Source organism: Austrofundulus limnaeus, unplaced genomic scaffold (genome assembly GCF_001266775.1).
Source record: "Austrofundulus limnaeus strain Quisiro unplaced genomic scaffold, Austrofundulus_limnaeus-1.0 Scaffold35, whole genome shotgun sequence".
NCBI classification, from domain to species: Eukaryota; Metazoa; Chordata; class Actinopteri; order Cyprinodontiformes; family Rivulidae; genus Austrofundulus; species Austrofundulus limnaeus.
Window position 1 is genome coordinate 2,196,183 of NW_013952437.1, and position 6,114 is coordinate 2,202,296.

Genomic DNA, 6,114 nt, shown 5'->3' on the forward strand with positions numbered 1-6,114 from the left:
GGCAATAAATCTTATAACGTTGGAAATCCTGCTAATTTCTCTTTTAAATGGTGCCACATTTGTAAGGAACATGCATTTGTGGGATGAGCAGTGTAGAGCTGAGTGGGCTGCGCATGGGAAAGATTTGCCAAATCTTCTCTGCCGTTGCCAAACTGCTTGTTTTGCTGTTGCTACTGACACTCATTTTGTCCTTTACCCCAGGTGCTACCAGTCAGGAGCCCAGTAAATACAAGATTTATTGCTAAGAAGCTTTGTTGCAACAAAGAAACAATTCAACAAACACAAATGTCCTTGCTTTTTTGTGCTAAGTGTATTCAGATAATGACGTTTCTTCCTTTCAATCCCCAACAAATCAGTTCTTTTGCCGATGTTTGAAAAAAACTGAAAAGTTAAGAACCTGATCAAGTTTTGTTTGATTAGGAGCAGAAGAATGTGCTCACTGTTCTGTATATCCAAAAGTCTGACGGTCAGTGATCACAGAAAAAGCTTCACAACACAACTTTCCTCAATCAGAAGGAAAAGAAGAAAAATGTTGTCCTACTTCACAGTGAGACAGCCTGAAGCTCTAGCTGCTTAATACATGTTAAAATACTGATGTGATATCTTTATATACAGTGTAAAAAAGCCTCAGCTGCTGCTGAGCTGAGCTCCTTCAGACACTAAGGCTTCTGTCACAGTGCAGACTTCGGCCACACAAGGAGTAATAAGATAWAGTTGTCACCCTTGTAATTTTTGAGAGCTCCTTCATGTAACATTTGGTTAAAAATGGGTGTGCTCAGTGTACTGTGGCGTAATGCTTGCATTGAGGTTTGCTTCATAGAAATGTCTCCTAACTTGCTGTAGTTTGGATTTTTAGTGTGTTTGCATGAAGTATTCCAGGAAACACTTCTGAAATAATCCAGAACCCTTGTTTATAATTTCATCACACTGGCATCAGCCTGCTTGTTCACCCCTCTCCAGCTGTACTGCAGCTGTTTAGTTTCATRCTGCTGCTCTTTCACATTAAATCAGAAGAAGCACTCACAGTGAGCACTGACTCTGTTTAACAAAAATACGAGGAGATAACAAGACAGCGATTTCCTGCATTTATGACAGCAGCTCAGCTTTAAGTATTCAACACCAACTACCCAGAAACTCACAGTTGTGTAAAAAATACACTAAAGCTTCAATTTGAGAGCTTAAAGTCACAGTATAAAACATTCAAAACCACATTTATCATTACACAAAACTGTTTTYTTTTTTCAACAAATACCATCAGTTAAATTCACTCCTGTTCTTGTGTGCTGGTGTTTCTCTGGAAACAACAAACATTTTAAATCTAGATAAACATACTGAAATTACAGCTAAATGTAGTTTCACTTTTTTTGTATATGGTGACTTTTGCTTCAAAAAACAAGTAAATAAAATATGTGACAGTCAAATTCTACTTTAATATTTTAATAAAGTTTGATCCATAAAAACTGGTTGATCTCCTGATGGTTGCCTCATTTTCTGTTTGTCCGATTTTGAACAGCTTGAATACAAGTATGAAAATCAACAACTATCTACATGATTCTAAAGAGATAGAAATGTCATTGTTTTCCTAATTTATAATGCAGGACTGCAAGATGATTCTATTTTTTGTATTCCAGTTTCATCTGATATTAATTTTTATCTATTTATTTATTGTTTTTTTTTTTTTTTTATCTCTGAAGGCTTGTGCCGACCTTCAAGATGCAACAGAATGAAAGCCTTCAGGTGGAGACTTACTGTCCCAGATTCAGGTCAAAGCAAACACAACTTGACAGAAAGACTGACGGGTGAGCTACAAGTTAACATCAAACATCACAAAGTCTGATTCTCCAACAGGAAAAATGTCAAGAATCTGACAGCCTGCTATTTTCCCTTTAATGTCAGTTATTCATTGTGTCAGCTTTCCTGAATAAAACAAACTTGAGCCTGACAAATAAAACAATTCCAAATGGAAACAGGTATGTTTTATAAAAATTTAAACAAAAACTAGATCTAATTCTGGCAAACATTATTTTTTTCTCTCAAGATCTATAAGAGTTATTTAAAGTGGAAAGGGTTACTGATAAGCATTTTGAAAAAGCAACAGGCAACAAACATGACAAAACTTTGACGACACATCATAAACCCAAATGCAGCTGATCCTAACTTCTATAAAGTCTATRCATCTTTTCAGCTAAAACACATAAGCTCAGCTGAAAGCCGATACTGYAACTCCATTCACTGTACCGTTTTAATTTGTGTAACTGAAGTGGTTATTTAGTACCCAGGATGAACAATCTTGGCAAGATGAGACGTGCTAAAACACATTTTCTTTGAAATAATGCCTGCAGCATGGTGAGATAAGAAGAAAAGTATGATAACAGTCCACTTCAAACTGTGCTTACACTCTACTGTCAGCAAAAAAAAGAAAAATTTTCACAAGAGCATTCCCGTGTGTTTGTAGAACAGCAAAAAAGGCCCTCTGAGGCCAAGAACAACATTTAAAAACAAAACAAACCTTGACATAGTGTTAAGCGGTCAAATTTACAACCAGCTTGCTACTCTGACCACTGATGGGTCACAAATGTCAGGATCTGGTGTGTATCACCCAGTTTTAAAGCAAGTCTTAGTAATGACTACCAGACACAAAGCCAGTTTGTCTTTTTTTTCCCAGTGTGATCAAATTGTCTTCAGTTTTCTGAAGGTGTTTTTGCTGGACTAAACTAAATCTGCTGTCAGGGGAATGTGAAGACATTTGCTAATAAACTGAGGCAAGCTGACAACATTTTCTGTACTTTCTGCTCCATTTTGTAGCCATGCAGCCTTTTTGGGTGGACTTAGTAAGTAGTGGCTTTCTTGGTAACCCTCAAAGTGACCCCTGATTTGTATTTGTAAGGAGATGCACCTCCCAGATCCTGCTGCTGCCACCTCTTTTTACGCCTTTTAGGTTTGCCCCTTTTCTTACTAACAGATTGTCTTTTGAAAAAAAAAAAAAAGAGGGAGGTTTTAGGGAGCAGGAAGCAGAAAATCCCACATACCTGCCCAGGCATCCATGGCATTTTGTCTGAATTCCCCCAAATCTGCTCATGTTCACTTTCTCCCACACTAAAAGGTGTGGCCCCACCTTGCTGAAGCTTGTCTGCAGCCAAGCATGCAAGGATGTGGCCCTAAAAGTAATTAAAATCACACAGAGACCGTCTGGAAAAATGTTTTGGGATGTTGAAATGGTTGACTACCTTTTAAACTGAAACAGTCAAACTTTTGCTTCTTTCATCATAAAACCAGCATCTTTAAAGAAAGAGTTCACTATTGTTGGAAATGCCAAAAATGGCTTTTATTGTTGCCGGTGGGCATATTTAGATCTATGTTTCCTTCTTCTTTATTTAAAAATTACACATTAACTTCTACGCAGCCAACTTGACAGCCAGTTATTACAGAGGTATACAAGGAAGTGGTTGTGAAAAGCATAAAAAAGTCAAAAAATGTAACAGAAATTTTTATAATCTTGAAACTTAAACTTATTTGTCCTGTTGTACTCTTTAATGTAAAATGAAAAAAGATAAAGAAATTAAAACACATGTAAGTTTGTAGTTAACAGTTTTTGCAGCTGAATTAAATGCCTTCTACTAATGTCATTGTTCAAGACTGCAAGAGATTTTAGTTTTTTGCCATAATTCATATATTTTACACATCCAACCGCCGTTCCCCTGCAATGAAGGGTGGCTTTTMATCTCAAGCTCAGGTCCTCTACAAGAGGCCTGGGAGCATGAGGGTTCTTTGCTGTACCTCAGCTTCTCCTAGGGCTGTGTTTTCTGGACTGAGATGTCAGATGTTTACCCAGGTATCTGTTGGAGCCACTTCTCCAGTGTGGGGGGTGGTTCACTGCCCCAAGTGCTCCAAAACAGGCACTGCAGTTGCCTTCACCTGCCAGGCTCGTTCTAGTTCTTCCCTGAGCCTTTGGTATTTCTCCAGTATCTTGTGTTCCTTTTTCCTGATGTTTCCAACACTGGGGATGGTCACACCAACCACAGCTGTCCTCTGCTGCTTATCAGTGATCACAATGTCTGGTTGGTTGGCCATTACCATCTTATCCGTTTGAATCTGGAAGTCCCACAGGATCATAGCTCATTCACCAACAACTTGGGAGGTGATTCTCACTTTGACCTAGTTGTTGGTCGGCCTGCCTGCCTGTCTGTTTGTCTGTCTGTTGATCGATAGATATACTGTACGTATACATTTTTAGTCCAGATCTTACAACAAGTTTAACATCTCATGCATCACTGAAGCACGACTGAGCAAAATCTCACGCTAGTGCCTTGTAGGAAGTCAATAAAATGTTTCCTGTACGTCATCATGACGCTTTCATCATATGAGATAAAAAAAATTCCAACTTGAAGGAATTCAGTATACTGAGCATCTAACTGCAAAGCAATTGCCATTATATGATCATTATGTAACAAAAGATCCAAAATGAGGACCTTGTGGCACCTTTTACCTACAGTATGCATTGACTATGTTCTGCCAACTGATCTAATCATTGTTATCTAATCGTATTTGTCCCTGAAGCTTCGTATATTACAAGGGTATGACTGATTTCCTAGAAATTCTGCAGTTGGTGGGAGGGTGGTTCTGTGGTTTGTAGAAGATAGCAGGTTAGCTGAAAGGGATTTTTATMATGCTGATGAGTAATGAGGCAAAATACCTGTTTATCTTTGCTGAAACAGCATTCAACAAAGCCTGCAAATGGCAAAAATAACCCCTTTTATTTTGAAATGGACAAAACTTGGCAATGACCAAGTTCCCATATTGTATCTCCATTGATAGATTTGTCCAAAGAGAATTGGAAAATAGGTTAAACATTTAAAGAGACTAGAGGGTTGATGGTATTGTAAGAAAACAAGTTGTTTAAACATCAAAGCATTGTGTGTTTATATTAGTCACAACCAATAAAATGCACAGATAAAAAGGAGAGGAAATGGGAAGAATGATACATCAAATGACTCTGAGTCAGATTCAAACCAGACAGACGTTAGCAGAGACAAAGACACCAGGAAATAAATGGCACTCATGTAGCACCTCTAAGATAATTAGAACCATTATTTTAGTTGCTTGAAATGCTCAGGAATGTTTTAGTTATCTTGGTTAGTTTGGTAGGCATGCACCAACCCATTCTCACTCCCAAGTCGTCACATAGTGACGCTTTGGCAAGGTTCCCTCTACGTCCGATTTTGACGCGCGGGGTACCCCCGTCACGTCAGTTACTGACGAGATGGGGCGGAAGCTGTTGTCATATGTTCAGAAAGTGTATAAAATGCACAAAAACGACCGTTCCAAAGCCTGAAATTACCTTTGTTCACTTTAGACATCCTGTCCCTGACCCTAGTAGCTAAAATTAACCATTTTTAGAAAATGTAGGAAATTCAGGTGAACATGTTCTAAAGCGTAAAATGACGTAATATTCGCCATGGACATCCTACCCCTGATCCCAGTACCTAAACTTAACCATTAATCCTGATCCCTCATGTTAACCTCAGACACCCGCCCCAAAGACCCCTGGTGGCGCAACCCAGAAAAGCCGCGGGCGTCAAGGACTGACGCGAGGGGGGTACCTGATGCGTCAAAATAAGACGCAGAGGGAACCTTACCTTAAACGTCAATATGTGACGACTTGGGAGTGAGAATGTGTAGCATGCACACAAAAGTAACAAGACTTCTCATGTGTTGGTGTTCAGTAAATGTCTGTTGGTGTATCTTTGTTTGAACACCGGATGGAGAGGTCAGCTCTGATATTAAAAGTTGAACTGCAGTGGGAAGTCTTATCAGCTCAACCTGTCATGGCGTTTGTCTTTTGTGTTTGCATCAGTTCAGCACCTCATAATCAGCCTCTCACCACACATCGGACTTAAAACTATTGACTCAGAACACATGTCACTGAGGCTGACTGCTGCTTTACCTGCGCCTGTCGAGGAGAAATAATTGGCACCAGATTACGTCTTATCTTGGTGCCTCCGGATGCTGTCACTCAGATGCTCTTCATGCTTGTTTGCCACTGATACTATGAGTGTATAATATATTTGAGTGTGTGTGTGTGTGTGTGTGTGTGTGTGTGTGTGTGTGTGTGTG